The sequence below is a fragment of the Embiotoca jacksoni genome, unplaced genomic scaffold, assembly GCF_022577435.1.
Source record: "Embiotoca jacksoni isolate LCO1_2020_lvr unplaced genomic scaffold, fEmbJac1.0.p SCAF_3, whole genome shotgun sequence".
NCBI classification, from domain to species: domain Eukaryota; kingdom Metazoa; phylum Chordata; class Actinopteri; family Embiotocidae; genus Embiotoca; species Embiotoca jacksoni.
In genome coordinates this window covers 10,405,769-10,422,066 of record NW_027185381.1, presented here as the reverse complement: position 1 = coordinate 10,422,066, position 16,298 = coordinate 10,405,769, and the positions used below count along the sequence as shown (strand labels likewise).

Below are 16,298 nucleotides of genomic sequence, written 5' to 3'. Positions count from 1 at the left end.
ATATAAACATGTGTCTAGATGCAGTCCATAGCAGACGAGTATCTGGAGAAGGTTTTCACCGATACTGTCTTCTCTCATCTTTGTTTTCTTCTAACAGCTGTTTATGCTCAGGGTGGCTGCTAGTGAAGCATCTCACGTTTAGCTGCAGGAAAATAAAGCTATCTCATTAACACTTAATTAGTTTTGGAGCGTAGGACTGATACTCAGATGAGATATAAAACATTTTAAATGTAAAAAAAAACAAAAAACGGCAGAAAGACAAATTCTGACTGATTAAACAGCAAGTATATCAGGAAAACTTACAACAAACCATTACATGCCTTTCCATCTCATAAAACAATGACAAAATGTCAGCATATTATGCCAGTGATGTTGTTTTAAAATGTTGTGTGTTGATGTAGGTTTCATCTGTGAGCCTGTGTTGGATCTCGGTGAGTTCATCATCACCTCTGATGGAGGGCATTTCATGGTTGGTTTGTTGGTACTGTATACAGTCTGTTCTGAAAATAATAAAGACTAATAGTGAATCGGTGGAGAAAACAGGGCAAGGGATGACTCTCTCTTTTTGTTGCATCTCAGTGTGCAGAGGACTTCAAGGATCTGCTGCAGTAACGGGCATCATAATTGGGGATACCAGCGAGGCAGAGTCGTCTTCTCTAATGGTTTTTTCCATTTTAACACAAACCCTGGCAACTGGCAAAAGGCTTGCAACTTGCAAAGCATTATACTTTGTCTCCATGGTGCTGTATCCTTGAACTTTCAAAAATCCCTCAGAGTATTTTACAGATAATATGCATGAGGGAAATTAAGAGGATATTCAAATGAGATTCAAGAGGTATGCAGACATATCTGGAGGCAGTTTGAAATAAGAGGCGAAGACAATTACAATACTTCCCAGTCAGGCACTGCAAGGCAGATATGGGTGAGAGTCCCCTGATCCCCTGAAGATGATGATGAGGGTTGCTTTTGACCCTGGGGAATCATGTCCAGTAATTGACTTTGGTTACATGTAAACGCCTTATTCTGTCAATTATCTGTCACTTTTCAGCACTGTTTAGGAAGGCAAGGACACACTTCACATATAAATAAGAGACAGGGAGCTCTAAGGAAAGTGAAAGAGTGATAGTGGAGTGGAGGGATCACAGATTTAGCCTTGTAAAAGGTAATTTAGTGCAGTTCTTTAGGCTTTTTTATGATGATCTGCACTTTGGCTTATTACCAAATCACTTCAAATCTACAGTTGACTATAAACCCATTTTCATATTACTTCATATCTCTGCCACAACCTAATTTTAGCTAATCTCAGTCAACCAGCTTCTGGATGGCAACTCAAACCACAAATCCTGTCTCTTTGCCAACCCGGGCTTATCCTAGTAATAACTGCGTCACTTGCTCTCTGTGTTTGATTCTATGGCTGCAGATGGCTACCATTGCTAAGCCTGAGATAATACATGTGTGTTACATGCAGCGAGGGTAGGGAGCAGGGTCGGCTGGCAGCAGACTGAACTAAGAGGAAATGTGCTTTTAAAGTCACATGGCCTCTTCCAGCAGTGGTTGATCCCGCAGGCTACTATATGATTATTACTGCAACCCTGCTCTCTGGGGAAAGTGGTATCCGAACATTAAAATGGCTCTAAGCAATTAATGTCCAGAACAGCTGGTATGGAGTCCTCTGTCTAAAAGATGAAGTGACTCATATTCGACTAACATGTGGATTTCACATTTTATTTGAATTTTTCTGTTTTATTTTAATCTTTTTGCTTTGCGGGTCTGATTAATATACATTTTCAGTATTATGAAGGCTTGGAATCATTTCACTGAACATTATTTGTACTTGTTGCATTTCCACCATGCTTAAAAATATAAAAATGATATCACAATTAAATAAAAAAAATAAATAAAAAAAAAGCCGCTCCCTGCTGTTAAATAACAGAAAAAGGACATTGCTGAGCTTTTAAAAGACAACTTTTTTGGCTGGTTTGATCCTAAAACTCGTCCAGCTGTTGTCCAGCTGTGTTTAGAGCCTGTAGGGGACTAAAGTACTATTCGTGCGACTATTTGTATAACAATTTACTAGAATGGTTCAATGCCTCGAGGCCACCATACATCAGCAGCGGCGCTGCAGTCGGTGCGCGCAATGGGCGTGCGCACGCCTCGGAGTGCTGCTGCTGCTGCTGCGCGCCCCCGCCTGTGTGTGTGTTAGTGAACTGGTGGGAGAGGAGAGAGGACCAGTGACTGAGGCAGAGGAGACAAGTGCAAGAGGCTCGGCGCTGAGCGGGACTCCGCGTAAATAAACACGGCACACGTTACGGCATCGCGGTGTCGCAGGAGGCTGAAGATACAGGACGGACCTGCTGTGTTCGGCGCCGCCGAGTGAGCAGATAAGGTGAGATAAATGATACCATTCATAATAAACACGTGCGGGGTAGCTCGCAGTTCACTGTCAGGAGTTTGTGGGGGGGGGAGAGGGGGGGGGGGGGGAGAAGCTCATTGAGTTGGCTGCTGTAAGGCTGCCAGTAAAATAACTGCCCTCTTTTCAGCTCTTCCTCTGGGATGCAAAATGTGCAGGGCTTGAAAATATACGACGCACTTTTCAGTAGCAAACATTGAGGTGTTAGCCCATCAGAGAGCAGGAGTAGTATATATGCTGGAGCGCGACTGTCAAGCCGAAGGTGGGGGGGGGGGGGGGGGGGGGGGTGACACGTAATGCTGAGAAAAAAACAAAATCATTGCCACGTATCTTCGAATCTCAGCTTTGGACGTGATCTCTCCTCTGCTTCGATCATGCTCGCATCACCGTGCCGTGAGTGGATCTACAGTAGACTGATCAATAGACACATCTGCTGTCAGTTGTTTTTTTTTTTTTCTAGTCCTGTGTTGATGAAAATGCTGCCTTAACACACAAAATCCCTCAAGTCCGAAACAGATTTGATCCCCGCATGTTTATTTCCCCTCATAGTCACATCACAACTCCGTCTTGTTTTGACTGACCAGTCAGTTTGTCTAGTCTCATTTCCCTTCATCAGACTCCATCTGATTACCATAGCGTCACCGATTACATCTCACGCCATTTACTTCACTTACCAAACAATTGCTTTACTGGAAAAAAAAACAAAAACACACATGCTCACCCAATCCTCTGCCCCCCCCCCCCCCTCCTTTCTGTCTGCCCCTTGGTCAAAGCTTCAGTCAAGGGGGGGGGGGGACTCACCATCATGCAACAACAGCCCCTCCTACTCCTCCTCCTGCTTTACTCATCCCCAGACACTCTCACTCATACCCACACCCAAACACACATGCCTTGAGTGCACGCTTTCGCTGCCTGCTCAGTTGGCCAAATTAATACAATGCTAATGACCTCTGCTCTATTGTCTGAAGCTCTTGTTCTTACTGCTGCCTGAAAGGGCTGACACACTTTCTGGTAATGTTTATTCACTCCTGGCAGACTATAGTTAATCTGTTTAAGAAGATAACAATATCCCCCCTATCCCTGCCTTATGTCTAGTTTGCATTCATTCAGAAACAGGCGGCAAAATTTTTTTTTACGTATGCGTGCCCCAGTCTGTTTGTGAACTCCGTGGTGGTGTCTTCAGTCGTAGTTTGACGAGGATGTAGCCAGGGCCCATGGAGGCTGTACTCTGCAGCTACTGGAGTTGCTGCTGGCAGAACATTTCAGGCTCATTTGACAAATGTGGATAAATCGGGACGTGATAGTGACCTACATTGTGCTGCCATCTTTACTTTCACCCTCAGCACAAACGGCACTAGGCGGGGAGATTTGCATAACTAAGGGATTATCATGACACACGTTGGCCGGAGTTATTGTGAGAGCACCAGTCAGTCACACTGCTGACCTAAAACCAACCAGTGACGGGCAGCTCTGCTGCGGGGGCTGTGGGAAAAGCTTGGGTGTTGGAGGGAAAATGCCACCGATTTGAGCCTGTGGGCCGGAGAAGCACGCCGACTATTCTGTGAGAAGCGATCCAACGCTCCTTCTTGTAAGCAGCCGTCTGTGGCGTTACGAAAGCCGCCAACCGCTGGACGGAACAAAGTGTCTCATAGATAGACAGAGTCACTCTGTTGTCACTTCTGGTGGTGATGACGTCATTTCTTTGAGGAACTGGTCTGAACCTGAGACCCTTTAACTCTGTGATTCATTCCATCAAGGACGAGTTACGTCGAGTAGAAATGTCAGTTCATGTTGGCTTTTCAAAGATGGAAATAACAAAACTGCTGCTAAAGTCAGGGTGGTACATTTGATGTCTGTTAACGGTTTGCTGAATGGCACCAACAGACCCAACATCTTGAAGGTTGCTTTGGGTTAATTGCTTGACTTTGTAGTCTTGACCATTATTCCTCTGACTCATGATTGTTTGTTGCTGAGATCTGGGACTACAGAGACATTGCTGCAATTAAGTCCAACAGGGCATGAAATTAGGGATCATACCAGAGCCGAATTGATTTGGTAATTCATTGACTAGTTGAGTTAGAGAAATATAATCGGCAACTTTTTAGATTATGAAGTCATTTTAGCTAATTCAAGCTAAATTTAAAACAATACTCTGGTTTCAGATTCTCAGATGTGATATTTGATGATGTTCTTTGTTGTATATGATTGTGAACTCAAAAGATTTTGGTCTGACGGTTGAATAAATTGAGCAGTGTGAACACATTAACTTGAGCTTTGGGGAATTATAACGTACTTTTTACACACTTTTTTGACATCCGTTGACAAAAATGTTGATTGATTAATTGAAAAATGAATGGACACAATAATTGCTAATGGAAACAATCATTAGTTTCAGTCACACCCCAACATTCATTCCCTCTTTGCACAGGAAAAGTGTGTACATGTGTACAACTACATTAAGCCCGATGGGTCAAAGTTCAGCAAGTTAGTTGGTCCGTAAACTGTGATCAATGTTTTTAACACAGTTTGTGTTTATACCGTTTCCCTTTTCTGCATAAGTTTAACAGTTTTGAAACTTGTATGATTGTATGTCTACTTTTGTTCCCTGGTGATTATTTTTGGGTCTCAGATTTCAAGCTTTTCTCTTGCTCAGTGTTGTGCCAAAACTAAAAAAAAAACATGTCCAAGCTGACGAAAGCCACAATTATCCCTGACCAAATTAAGGGGATAGTTTCTCTTTCATGCCAAAAATGCACAAGCACAATTCAGAATTTCCTCATCATAATTCACCCCACCTGATTGACTGATGATTGACTGCCGTGGTGAAGAGAAGTGCTGTGCTGCTCAGCTGTGATGAGGCTCGATCTCCGGGGACTGAGGGAGGCCCATGCCTATCCATTAGTGTCACTGCGGTCTGGGTGTCTCTTCCCAGTGGGCCAGTCACACACAGCAGCACAGCACGCTGACATCTCCTGGACCTCCTTGTCACGAGCATGTTCATCTCATTTTGGGACTGATGAGCACCTCATTAGAGCCCCCGCCCCCCCCCTTCTCCCTCGCTTCACGGTTGCCTGAACACTTTCCTTGGTTATAATTTGGACAAATGTATGCAGGGATAGACGAGTACATCCAAAGAAGGACGTACATACATGTTCATTACACACACACACACACACACACACACACACACACACACACACACACACACACACACACACACACACACACACACACACACGTGTCTCCCTCTCCCTCTCTCTCTCTCTCTCTGTGAGTGGGGCCTACATGGTTGCAAGCTGGTGGGTGCAATTTGAGTTTCACAGTCAGTTAGGTAGCAGCTCTAATGGGGATTGACACCTTCCTGTAAATCCTCTACACACAGCTGCAACTGTTGATGTTTACATCCCTGGACCTGTATTGGACTATCAGGAGGAGATGGTGACAGATGACTTAGAAAAATAGATATTTAGTGATTTATATGTTGCTCAGAGCAGGACTCGGGCTGATTTCCTGAGTAAATTAGATGCAAAGATCTGCTGTTGCTTTGCTAGTTTCTCTTTTATTTCTTGCAACAACGCAGTTTATTTGATTTACTCTGAAAAATTGCCGGAAAGATTTTATTTATTGATCAGTCAATCGAAAACAATTAGTCATTTTAGTCATTTCTTAAAAAAAAAAAAAAAAAGCTCAACATGCTGCGGTTACAGCTTCACTAAGGTGAATATTTTTGGCGGTTTTCTGTATTATATGACTAAATTTGAGGTATTGGTTGAATATGTCTTTGAAAAATTTACATTTGTCACTTTTTTAAAATCTTTTGTAGACCAATCAATAATAAAAATAATCTACCGCAGGAAAAAAAAAAAAAAATCGAATCATTAAAATAATTGTTAGTTCCAGCCCAAATCCATCCATCCATGATCTGTACCCGCTTTGTACTGAACAGGGTCACTGGGAGGCTGGAGCCTGTCCCAGCTGACACGTCGCCAGTCAGCTTCAGCCGAAATGGTTTATGTAACTTTAACAAACAAAATAGATAAACAATGTCTGACTCCACGGTTTCAAATGTGAGGAATAGACACCTATACCTGATTTATATATTTATAAATTGAGCATCTCTTGGCTTTGGGCTGTTGGTTGGAAAAAATTTGACATTTGAAGGTGTTGCCTCGGCACTCTGGGAACTTGTGATGGTTCATTCTTTTTTATTTTTTGACTAAGTGATAACAAAACGATCAACAACGCCTGTGAATTGGTCATAAAAATAAGCTTAAGTTTGTAGTCCTGCCTTGATAGTAGACCTTAAGCAATTTCTTTATCGATCAGTTAGCAGTTGATAGAACAAATTAATTGGCAATGATTTTGATGATCAATGAATTCAGTTGTTTTTTTTATGCAGAAACACCAAAACACCCTCTAGCTCCAGCTTCACAAATGTGACTATTTGCTATTTTTTAGTCATTTATGAAAGATAAGAAAATATCATTGGATATTGGACAAAATAAGTAATAATAATTGGACAAAACAAGCAACCAGAATATGTCAGCTTGAGCTCTGGGAACAACTTGGGGACATTGTCATCATTATTTTTGGATGTTTTATAAACCAAATGAATAATTAAGCAAATAATCACCAAGTTAATCAGTGATGAAAAAGGTTTTTAGTCTTCACTGTAGTAAGTTGCTATGCTGTTACATTAGGCTGTAATGTTTTGAGCAGTAGGTAGTTGGGCAGATGGTGGACGGGTAGAGGTCAGTGCAGACGTCCCTGGACGGCCCACTGTGACCAAATCATTACACCGGCGCTTTACCCCATGACAGTCATAAAGCCCAATCACTCAAGGTCGCCAAGGGAACGCTATTATCACTGATGTCAGGTTATACCACCCTTTAGGGAAAACAAAGCATTTAGAGACATTCGTTTCTGTCCAAACAAACTGCCAGTGAGCAGAGAAATGAGGCTCCTATTGAAGTGGGATGTTTGGATAATGGAAATATAATGTTGTGGGTTTTAGGTTCCTTCTCTGCCTCCAGTAGAGCTTCTGGTTAACTAGCTGGATATATCACCAGATCTGACCCTGTCGACTTTGAGTTTAGGGACTTCATGTGAACAAATAGAGATGTGATTGAGTATACCGTGTATTGTGATTCTCATAAGATGTGCTGCTATTTTGCCACTCAGATGTAGTGGAGGGTGGAAAAGGAAAAAGTGGGAGTTTCAGGGTTACAAGAGGGAGCAGGGGGAGGATCATGTACCTCCATCGACGCTGAGGAGGGACAGAGGGAACAAAGGGGGTCTGTTTTTTTCTGTCCCTACTGGCGGAGCGGCTTTTCTCGCCTCTTCCTTGCAGAGTGTGTGTGTGTGTGTGTGTGTGTGTGTGTGTGTGTGTGTGAGAGTGTGTGTGTGTGTGTGTGCGCGTGCGCAGAGGGTGGGAGGTGTAGGGGATTCAGGGCTGCACTAGAGGAGATCCACAACAGGGTTTTGGTTCCTCTCTTTGAAAATAGTTGTTCCTGCTGAAGAGGGATGGAGAGGCAGTCCTCGCTACAACCGGCCCAAGGCCGTCTGTAGCGCCGGCCAACTCTGGACGGGCAGCAGATGTTGGAGAGGTAGCCGGTGGCCCGGTGGCATCACATAACAATGACCAGTGCTTCCCGTTCCTGTCCTATAAACAACAGGAGGTGGGCATTGCTCCACTGGCGGGGTGTAGGCTCGCCAACATTACAGGGAATTCGGGAACAGTGTGCACTTGAATGCTTTTTGGTCTGTTCTCAAGCCTCCATCTTCCTCTTATTTGCATAGAGCTTAAGAAAAAACTGTGCCGCACATCCCACTCTTTGTTGGCACAGTGATGCAGCCCACTTATGTTGTCGAATAGCTCAGCAAATACATCACCACAGCTTTTATTCTGCTTATAAAATGAGAGATTTAAAGAGAGGTCCCTGCCAATAAATCCACCACCGCCCCCACACTCTTACCAGTCTGTTGTTGAGCGCTGCATCCTGTAAACTTGTAGAAGTGGGGGTCTGCAGAGATAAGCGGAGCAAAGGCGTAGATTATCTTTGTCGCCCCAGCACATGATGCAACAATGAATCAACAGGAAAGAAGGGGACACTTAGCTGTCAGCTCATGAATAAAGTTGACATGGAAACACAAAGTGGCTTTGGTGTGGTCCACGACTCTCCCTGACCTCGAGGTCTTATTTAGGCCAGGCCTTCTAATGCCCATACCCTCTGCTCCACCCTTCACCCCCCGGCTGAGGGTAAGACACCATGTTAGCAGCTCAGCAGCCACCAGTGAAGGGCCCTTAATCCAAGTGGGATGACAGCTTGGCTCTAGATGCTGTTTCTGTGGCGCTGAGACCAATGGGCTTTTCTTTTCCTCTTTTTTCATCCCTTAAACCCCCCAAACACAACCACAGGAATCCTGGGAAAAAAAACCTGTCCCGGTGGAAACAAAGGAATGGGATGGTAAACAAATCCAAGAGTGGATCTGAGGTTCCTTCATTCAGCAGAAGATGAATATACACGTCCTCAGAGATATCAAAAGCACAAAATACAGTGCCGACTTGGGCTGCCTTTTTTTTTTTGTCCTGTTGCCACGTGTTGTGTAAAAAACATAATCTATACACAGATAATCTTTGTCCAGGCTTCAGAATGATTAGTGAAGATTGGGGTCAGAAAACCATTAGAATCATAAAATTTGATGCTTCCATCAAACTAAATCCCTTTTCCTTCTTTTGCACCAATCAGCTAAGTCCTCCAGAGACCACATGCTCTCAGGGGCTCAAATGGACTAATAGTTATTGTGAAACAACAATGAGAATCACGCATGTTTTCCACAAAAACGAGTATCTCTGCCAGGCAGCTACAGAAAACACTCCTTTTCCACATTGATCATGCTGTCTTGCCAATGTGCAGTTAACAATGGAGCCACAAGAACATTACTGTTTCCTATAATGTCTAGGATTAAAAAAATGTTAAATCTAAACATTTTTTCAAAAGTGTTTATAGATTTTTAGGGTCTACATTTAACAAAGACAGATAGAAAAAGCACAACAACAAAAAAAAAAGATTAACACTCTTTAGCTGAGCTCAAACAAAGAAAAGAAAACAGGCACATCTGTCAAACATGGTACATCTTCTGGAGTCTGTTTCAGTCACAGCACAGCCAACACAGTTGGGGCTTCATCTCAAGTACCTCACATAAGGTGCATTAGTCAGAATGGCAGATACATGCACATTAACATAATCCAGAGTGGGTTTCCACATTTTGCTGAAGGTATCAGGTCAGGAAGTCCAACTGCATAAGCTTCATTGCTATCCTGTACCAACTAGAGACTGAGGGAGCCTTGCAGGAAACCCACTGAAGTAATATATTTTTCCTTGCACAATATGGCAAGACATAAAACAGTTTTCTATGATGCACATTAATAATGTGCATGAGGAGAAGAGATGCTGGATCCAAATTGACTTGCCAAATGTTCTATATTTTCTGCAGGAGTGTTTCCTCAATACTTGGTAAATTTTTAAAGGATTGAAGACAACTGCTAGAAAATCAGGGTTATTAACAGTTGTATTGAGAGTAAACGTTAATCCACATACATTCAATACATTGTGCTGCTCTCCAAGCCTTATGTGTATTGATTTTTACTCAATTGCTGCAACAATCTTGAACTGATTTCAAGTTTTGTAAAAAGAGCAAATTGGAAAGTGAGATTTGATATCAAACCAAGTTGAGCATGCGTTATTGTTGACCTAATCAGTTAGATATAGATATCACTTATCAAGTGAAAATGTTAAACAATTATTGGTTCTAGCGTCTAAAATGATTGTAAATGGAATATTTTGGACAAACCAAGTAATCTGAGGATGCCACGTTGCTCACTGGAAAATCGTATTAGGTACATTTGACTAATTTCTGCCTTTTTTGAATAAACAAATGGTTAAAAAAAAAAAATCAAATGAATAATCAACAATTAAAATAGCCTAATAATATGGAGTACTCCTGGTAATCTTGGACTAGAAAAACAAGGTGGACAGTGTACATCAAACCCTTGCTGGACAAAATCTTTTATAAAAAGGAACAGGAGACATCCTTTGTACACCGAAACCCACAGAAGAAATTATTTTAAACTACAAGGCTTTGTCAGACAAATAAATCTGGCATTTAATATATCTAACTGGCTTTATTATCTCCTTAAATCACCATAATACAAATCACCAAACAGATTTGAGTATTTATTTTACTAGCTTTATATCCCGGACATCATTTTTCAACCACTATTAGAGGAAAATTGACTGTAAATTAGATTTATCTAAAAAAAGGGACATCCACCATGGACTTGACTGTGTTCAGGCTTTGTGCCAGAGACATTTAGGATCAAATGTGAGCAATGGAATAGCAATCATCTCCTTGCGGTCAGTACTTTGCTGGTTTCTCAGCACTGGCTCTCTTTAGGAGCTGGAAGAATGTAATTGTCACTAAGATAATTCCTTGCTGTGGGCCAGCTGGGACATGCTGTGAGGAAGGGAGGACAGACAAATGGCAACTTAATTTATCAGGCTCTCCTCTGAGGCTGGCTGGTCTCATAACCCAATCAAATGTCTATTGTGGCTGAGAGCTGTGTGGGCCAACACTGAGGTGTTGTTGTTTTTTATTTAGCTCCGTGTTTGTCTGCGTGTAAATATTAATGAGTCTTTGTCAGCGCACCGTGGTTGATAGCCAAGGCCCCGTGGTGTTAAGAGCCTAATACAACGTCTGTCAAAGAAAAAAATGACACTAATAATCTTTGTTTACTGTTTTCTTTACATTTTGACACTATCACACCATTGTATATTCGGACCTTGGCAAAGAATAGCATTCCTTATGTTGGTTTTACTTGGTATTGTGCTGGCAGAAGTTGAAAAGACTGTGGCCTGAAGCAGACCTAATGCTCGGGTCTTCAAGGTTGGCTGGTTTTGGGCCTCTCAGGGCTCAAGGCACAATGACCACATCCTCCATGAGTGGAGCCAAGGTGGACATGTTACTCAAAGGGCTTACTGTGTGACAGGGAGCACGCCTCCACAGATCCTGGGAGTGAAAAATAGGACTCTTTCCCTCTTGGTCACTTGCGATGTGTCACTGAGGTGGAATTCACACAGCTCCTGGTTTGGATGTCAGTATCTCGATTGTAGTTGACATTTTGAGGTATGCACAACGCAGAGGGCATTCTTCAGATGTTCTCCACTGCTTTTGGGAAATGTTTTTGGTTTGGAATAATGGATTAAATTGTTAATATACTCAGGAGCTGCATTGTGCTGCGGCACTCAGTCCTTGCCTTCTATATGCATTTTGTAAGCTATCCAAGCTGTGCACATCTGAGGCTTTTACATAATTACTGCTGTCTGAATAAAAATCTAAATTTTCCCTGATAGAAGGATAATGATTAAAAATTTTACTTCTCCAAAGCCAGTCTTTGAGGCCATGATATGCACGGCGCTTATGGAATTATTTAAACCTGTTTTATAATCTCTGCCTGTAGGTATGGGGTTTTAAAAAAGGAGCAGCCGCTGCCCTGAGAGCAGATTACTGATCTCTACCACTGTCTGTCTGTTTTAGTTTCTCTCTCTGTTCCTCTGATCATTTCACTTCCTTTCTGCCTCTCTTGCTTCAATATCACTTTAAATATATTTCATATCTACATTTGCAAACATTAACTTTTGTTGACTAGCTATGTTGTCACCAACACATTACATTAATCTGATTCCTTTGTGGTTATTCTAAAAATATCTCTTTTGCATAATGTCATGTGGGTCTAGGTTATGTATCTGGTATCTTGGGGCTTACATGTGTGCTGTGATATTGAAGGGGAAAGCCTAAGGCAAATCAGTAGCATTCATTATATCCTTGCATATTTTATGAATTTATAGATTCCCTTGTTCCAACATTTCCTTTAAATGCAGGCGCTGTTCACTCCTATAGTGTCTAATCAGTTCAGAATAAGGCTGCTGCATGGAGGTCGGATTGATTGGATTCTCCACAGTCATCCGCAGTGAAAAAAATCTAATTAAGCCTCAGGCGTCCCAAGTCAAACTCCCCAGGATTACCCTGGCCCTGCACCCTAAACCCAACCCTGGGAGAGAGTGATAACTAGACTCCCATAATCTGGAGCTAGTGGAGACCAGAGGGGGTGCTGGTGATGAAATCCATGCAAACTGAATCGACCCACCCGACTGCAGGGACGGCTGACACCACAGGTTCGGTGGTATGTCAGTCACGTCATCCTGGAGGCAGTCAGACACATCAGGTAAATTAAGTTGGAAATTAAACATCACAGTCTGATATTTACCAAAGTGGAGTGAGTGCTAATGTTTAGCACCACAGCAGGAAACAGAGCATATAGCTGCAGTGTGTTTTGGGAAGATAATGACAGAAAAACTGATTTCATGCAGAGTTTCATCCGTATCGCTCACAATCCCTCAAGCTTTGAAGTGAAATTAGAAGTGTGTCTGGATGGGTGGAAAAGACAGACAGATAAGAGAACAGAAAACATGCTTTGAAAGAGCTTTAACCACCATTTTCCTCCTACTCAAATCTGCCTTTAGAGACAAAATAAAAACCCACCAAAGTATCTTTTCCTTTGTCCCAGGTGGGTTGGGAGTACACTTTGAATTTTAGGGTTTGCTTTTTACACACTCTTTTATGTTCGTGAAGTGAAAGTACGCGTTTACTGTGGTCATTGCAGTCCTTAAAAGTCTCTGTTTGTTTGGAGAATAACTCACAACAGGAGAGCGCTATTGATCAGGTGTTTGCTGAAAGGAAGTCGGGATGAAGGAGGGTGAGGGGTCAGGATGGAATGAGAGACACAGAAGAGCCAGTGACCAGGACGTGCTCTCCATCTCACCAGGATGCAGCTGAAATATGGCTCTCTTATTTTGATCCTGGAAACAATACACCTGCTGGAGGCCTGTGGATAATTTCCTCTCCCCATGCATCCTTTCCCATGTCTCCAAGGTATTAATATACCTATGTGAATACAGCTTCTGGTATTCCACCGCCAGTATATAAACCATTTTCTTTTTTTATGTATCTCCACAACAAGTTGCAAGACTTTGTCATTTCTTCTTGCTATCTCGTGGGATATGATTGTTTGTGAGTTGTTTTCCCAGTCTAGTATCAAACTGCAGCCAGAGTGAGAGCTGGAAATGCTTTTTTGGCTTAAAAAAAAACAACCCGGAATTTGTTTCACGCTGCCTGTTTGTCGAAGCGGTGATTCAGCCGAAATGGGACTTTGGATATGAATTTTGAGTGGAAGCAGAGCTTTGGCAATAGTGGCAGGGCCACGTACTCGACAGCTCTGTTGAATTAATTCCTTCCAAGTGGCTGGTTTAAAGAATGAAAAGTGGAGACTTGAATAAAACCTACTACTGATCTAATGCATCGCATTGACAGAGGTCCATTTTCACCATAATGTCTTTGGAAAGCGTCTATTTTTACCCTTGTGACTCACATTGTGTGGAATAGAAGCATAATGGAGTCACTGGCCAAAGGGAAACCACCCAGGACAGCTTGTCATCGCACCTCAGTTTGATTGACACACCACTTCTTTTTTCACATCAGACATGGTAAAATGGTATAAAAGTGGCTCTTTAACATAACATTGGACAATTGCATGCTTAACCTCCTTCATTCACCGCTGGGCCTCTGTTAATTCAAACTGGAGCAACCTCAACATATCTGTGTTTTGTAATGCTAAAATTAGCAGAATCTGAGGCATGTGCTTGATATGGTAATAGGGCAGGAAAACTGTGTCCTACCGTCATACTTAGCTCCTTAAATTGGATGAGCAGTGATATGAGAAAGTTGTTGAGGGTGGTTTGCATGTATATTATGTATGAATTATGTTGTGATGTTGTATATTTTTCTGTAAAATCAAAATGCAGCAGCTTGAAGGTTCATTTCTGACCTTGGAAACAGCATCACATTTTTTTCCCCAGAGCTTTCAGCCACATCTCTTGTCCATCATTGCATGGAGTTTGCTCATCTTTAAAGGAGAGTGTTTACTTATTACTTATTACTTATTACTATTTTACCTTGGATAGTAGAACTTTAGTAGCGCTTAAAATGGCACTTACTGATAGCACTTTGTAGTTTGGCTTTCTTGAAGAAATTGTATTTTCTTGATTCTTGTTGTTCTGGTTTTGTACCCTCATGGTTGAAATGCACTTATTGTAAGTCGCTTTGGATAAAAGCGTCAGCTAAATGAAATGTAATGTAAAGATAAAAACTATCCCCCCTCATCCAGTACACTGAGGAGAAACTATTTTGGATAAATGAACCAGACAGGAATACTGTAGCTTATAAAATGTGATGGTTTGCTGCTTTTTTTTGTTTATAACATTGTTAACTGCATATCTCTGGATTTTGGACTTTTGGTCAGACAAGACATTTCAACATGTCTCTCTCAGAGTCAGACCAGGGAAATTGTGAGTCATTTGAACAATTTTGTGGTAATTTGTAGGCAAAATAATGTATTAGATTGAAAAGAAATGGAGATATTTATTGGAAGTGAAAACAATCATTAGTTGCCGGCGGTTTCCCTGAGTTTTTTGAAAACTGGTGCATGCATTTCGTTGGCAGTTTGAGAGTCCTCCTTCAAGAAAATATTATGTTTTTCAATCAAAGATAAGACATTTCCTATAGTTTTTGACCATAATTACGATATCTGCATAAAATGTTCCAAAAGTTTGCAAAAGCTTGAGCAGATAACAAATAGACAACACCAATACATATAAATACATACAAAGTCCGCTAGGAAACAAACTAGAACCAAATGGGAAAAATAATTTAATTAGTTTAGATGCAATCCACAATGATTCTACATTCATTCAGCTCAAGTGGTGGCCACAATGGCTTGGGTGCTGTGCTTAACCCTTATAATAGTAGTGAACACTGATGCTTTTCAGTGGACACTGTATGTGTCATCTTAATTTGTCATCAGCTCTGATCTGTGTGGAGGACTTTGCCTTGGCTCTAATCATATCACCTGAGACATCAATACTCATTTGCTCAGCTTTAAATGTGGATTAGTCTATTCACTCTGACCTTAACTGTGTCAGTGTGTGGATTGAATGTAACACAAGATAACATCTTATTAAAACACAAAGGCTAATTCAAATAGCTTCTGTCATTGTACCAATGTGTTTTTTCCCCTCGGCCTCCTTTACCTCATCTCCTTCTAAGCTAAGCTTTCTTAGAGAAAATGAAAAATGCATCCAAACATCCTGCACTGTGCTGGATGATTTATGACAGTGTTGGTCTATGTGGCACACATGAACACTTGTGTGATACTGAGAAGTTTTCCCTCATTTCCCACAGTAGCAGCTCTCAGCTGTGCCGAGTGCAGGAGTGCTGCTCTAAATGTTTAATGGAGAGTTAAGGGATAAGGGGCATCTTCTGTCTCTCTCTGCATAGTGTCTCATTCCCGCCTGGCCAAGCTCCAGTGCTCACTGCAGCATTCTGACCCACTACGCTGCTGCATTGAGACCAGATACAAAGCCTCATTGGAGACTCTGAAGTTATGCAGTGTATTGACTAGTTTGTGCAGCACAGGCTTCTCTTCTCAAATTTGGCCAGACTACAAAGATGCTTTGTCACTTGACACTTGTGCACCTATATTTCATTTCCTGGCCTGGCCCTCTCCTTCACAACCTCAGTGTCCGACTAGTGTGCAGGTCGCTCGACCACCACCCACCAGCCTGTGTCACGGTCAAAGCCTCAGCGTTTCACTGAGGCCCTGGCTGTCCTTCAATGGCTCTTTCACTGCCACTCGGTGACAATGCATTTTTTCCATGCCATAAAGCAGATGCTGTATTATAGCAGCACAATGCTGGGCCCATCTGAAACTGTT

General features: G+C 42.0%; 1 protein-coding gene across 22 annotated transcripts in view; it reads left to right on the top strand.

Moving 5' to 3' along the window:
- The first annotated feature begins 2,190 nt into the window (after window positions 1-2,190).
- LOC138206390 (neuronal cell adhesion molecule-like) overlaps window positions 2,191-16,298 on the top strand; it is a 77,495-nt gene continuing 63,387 nt past the window's right edge. For 21 of the 22 annotated variants that reach the window (XM_069163056.1, XM_069163064.1, XM_069163074.1 and 18 more), the window contains exon 1: window positions 2,192-2,386. The gene's annotated coding sequence lies outside the window, so the exon portion shown is untranslated. Of the gene's footprint in view, window positions 2,387-16,298 lie in introns of all 22 variants that reach the window. The other variant, XM_069163066.1, reaches the window with a different exon arrangement.